Below are 4,058 nucleotides of genomic sequence, written 5' to 3' on the forward strand. Positions count from 1 at the left end.
ACACAGGGTCCCTGGTACAAAACATTTTCAGATCAGTTGGGGCTACATACATATCAATTTGGGGGTCCTTGACATGAAAATGTTTGAGAACCACATTTTAAACAACTCTTCTCAACATTCTTCTGAAAACAACAACTATTCTAATGAACACAAGGTTAAAGTGACTTCACGTCACATCACAACATGCTTTGTGAGTTTTGCAACTGCTATTCTTGTCACTTTTTAAAACCTTTTTTTTAACAATCTTTGCTTTATGACAGGTTGGACTGATGTCACAGTGAGAACATACAGGAAGACATGTGCAACATGTTCTAACATGTTCAAACAGTCAAGGCCTCAGGCCTTCCCCTGGTAATCTTTGGCACCCCCTCAAGGGGGGCCCGGACCCCAGATTGGGAACCAGTGATTTACAGAACCTTTAACAGACAGGCACTACTTTATATATTTATTTGATATAATTACCTATATAAATATGTTTCTATAGGTAATTGCATATCTCCATTCTCCAATCTCCATTTTTATTTTTTTCAATAAATCAGTGCTATTGAACACCCTTTACGTCTGTGTGTGGGTTTTATAAATATTGAACCAATGAAAAGTATTTAAAAAGTGCTTCTGACTAAACCTCCTAACTCCATTGGTTCCTCAAACTGTCAGGCAAAACACTTAAAGGGGATATTTCACTTTCAAAAAAACTTTTGGTCATTTTATCGTCTACTCAGGCTTTTGTGAGCCCCCCAGACTGTTTTTAAGTTGCTTGATTCACTATTTAGATATTTGATATTAATTTTATCAGACACGCCCCCTTCCTATACAAACCCATTATAACTTCAAACTCCATTTTTAACCTGTTAGATTCATCAAAAACACCCGTCCTTGGTTCTGGTGACTCACCCTGCCCTCCTCATGCGTGAGGGGGCCGTGTTTTTTCGATTACTTTTTTCATTTATTTTATTACATTTTTTTAATGTATTTAATTTTTTTCATTTTCCAAAAAATAAATTAAAAATAAATTAAAATAGTTATCGAAAAAACACGGCCCCCTCACGTATTAGGAGGGATCCAAGGAGATCCAGAACCAAGGACGGGTGTTTTTGATGAATCTAACATGCATAAAATGGAGTTTGAAGTTACAATGGGTTTGTATAGGAAGGGGGCGTGTCTGATAAAATGAATATCAAATATCTAAATACTGAATCAAGCAACTTAAAAAATGTCTGGGGGGCTCACAAAAGCCTGAATAGACGATAAAATGACCAAAAGTTTTTTTGAAAGTGAAATAACCCTTTAACTCCAACTTGTGGAGTTAGGTGTTTTGTCCCCCATTGATTAGAATGACAAAGTCATACAGAAAAAAAAACTATCTCCACATTAAAACCTCCTAACTCCACTTGAGCTGGATTTGAGTAAAGTGATGATAATATAAGGACACATTCAAGTATCTGACAATGTAGAGTCACCGTACTGACTTTGATGAGGCATATCATGTTGTTCTAAAAACATGTTTTTGTTTTTTTTCTGTTCCCTGAAAGGTTAATATTTTGGACTTCTGAACATTGGTTTCTGTCCGACAGCAAAGATCTCTGCAGTCAAATGACATGCAGAGTTCATTCTGGTTCCTCTTCAGTTCAACATATGCATGCTCAGATAATTGAAAACAACAAGATATGTTACCATAAGGCGGCTTTCCATATGCATGGCCTCACCCTACCCCACACCACACCGCCCACTTGTGCGTTGGTTTCCACTACAATGAAGTGGGAAGAGTGGTGTGTAAGTGGTACTAAACTGGTGCCTAAAAAGTACCCAGTCCTGGGTAGGTCTGAGCTAGGCCAAGCTGGGCCACGTGCACAGGTGATTTGCATTTGTATACAGGACAGTTGGCCACTCACCTACATTCCATTGTTAGGCAAAAATTTACATTACAAATGAGTGTGAATGACCGGAGTCTGCTACTCATACCTGTGGATTTGAGCAGGGGTACTTTTGTGTAATGGTAGATATTTTGATGCGGTGTGGTGTGGTGTGGTGTAGTGTGGTGTGGTGTGGTGTGGTGCTTAAGCTGCAATGGAAAGGGGGCTATAGTGATGCAGAAGACACACAACTGTACATAACCGTATCATATTTGAATATAATAGCTGAGTAAATTCATTGAACAAAGAATCAGTTAAACAAAGACAAAACTGAAGTAACAGTTTTTTTTTGTTAAAGTTGCTATATAAAGCATTGAATGGTTTAGAGCCAAAATCCTTTCTGATGTTGTGCTATATCATGAACCATGATGTACTGTAGCATGTTCCATGAAGGTCTAAATGGGTGATGCAGGCCATTAAACTAATGTCATTGTGAGTTCTCCGGAAACATCAGACAAGTTGACCTAGAGTTGTGCGTATTTTCAGAAGTAGCGTGCTGTAGCTTTGGAAGAGCTGCACCTGCTCAACAACAATGTTTACATGAGGTGTGACATTCAAAAACATTGATCGGTGTGGTGCTCGATGATGCGGACACCATCACCATTCCCCACCTGTCTGTTCTAACAACAGCAAACAAGTTGAGCCATGGATTCATATTGTCAATGCAAAATTCTGCACCCGGCATCAACATGTTTCCACCGAAGCAAGACTCATCTGAGCTGTTGTTGTTGCTGCTGCTGCTGTTACCACAATGTCCTGGCTTCTAAGTTCAGCTACAGGCTCGCCATGTCCTGAATGGACAGTGGATCGTCTGAGATGATAAAGTCATAATAATAATAAATAAAAGATTTGGAAGATATTCAGGGAATTACTTCCATGGCCTATTGACAGTATGCAGACATTTGACACTGATTCGTACAGTCGTTTGCAGGCAGACACAACAAAAAGTAAGGGGACAGGTTCAAAAATATTTTAAAAAATGCTGATCTACAAGCTCAGCAGATTGGCTATTTTGCTAAAAGTATGGCATTCATTTACCGGAAGACAGATACAATGAAAGTATGGAGACAAGAGGCTTCTGCCTGACTGATTTCACTGCTTTTAAACACCGCTTCAAATTATGTCCCTGTTGGCCCCTTTACTGTAGATATCGTCGCTGTCGGGCAGAAACTTCCTGTCTCCATATTCTAACTTTTTGTGTTTTTTCGTAAATTAATACCCTACTTCATACTCGGAGCACAAGTCTCCGCCAGGGCCGGTAGCTTATTGTGGGCCAACAATGTTTCATGGCAATCGGACGCTGCGTTCATGATTTGAGGCATTTTGAGAGTAAAAGTACAGAAGTATTGGCATAAATATACTTAAAGTACCAAAAGAAAAAGTACTCATCATGCAGAATGTCCCATTTCACAAATTTCAAAATGTATGAAAATCTTTTTAAAATTGCAGATCTAAAAGCTCACAACGTGTCGCGATGTGACGCATTGTGAGCTTGCAGATCAGCTATTTTCAAATACTAAGAATATAGGGCTAAAATGGTTAATGTATGTTTTGTAATAATAATCAAAACTTACAATGTAAATAGTAACTAAAGTCTTCAAATAATTGTAGCGGAGTAAATTTAAAATATTTGCCTCTGAGATGTATTGGAGTATAAAGTATTGAAAATTGGAAATACTCCAGTAAAGTAAAAAATCCTAAGAATTTTACTTAAATTTGGTGTATATTTTTTTGTTTTGTAGGACTTTTTGTATCGATATTGTGGATGGTATATTGTAAATATGTATTTAAATATGTACACACACACACTCTGCCTGGGGAGTGTCCTCAATCTACCCATCAGCATGGGTGGGGTGTATAATTACATTACTGACAAGTGACCAGACAACATACTATTTTAGTATGCTACAGTAATCAATAAAGATATCATTAAATCAATCAATCAATCAATCAATCAATCAATCAACCAACCAACCAACCAATCAATCAATCAATCAATCAATCAATCAATCAATCTAATGCATGTTGTGTTCCACTTCCAAAATGTCATGATGTTCATGTTGGTTCCACTTTTAAAATGTTAGAACACCAACCGCGCCCCCCCCCCCCCCCCCCCCCCCCCCCTCCACCCAAACCAATCGATTA

This window comes from Gymnoscopelus microlampas (genome assembly GCF_963454915.1).
Source record: "Gymnoscopelus microlampas genome assembly, chromosome: 2".
NCBI classification, from domain to species: Eukaryota; Metazoa; Chordata; class Actinopteri; order Myctophiformes; family Myctophidae; genus Gymnoscopelus; species Gymnoscopelus microlampas.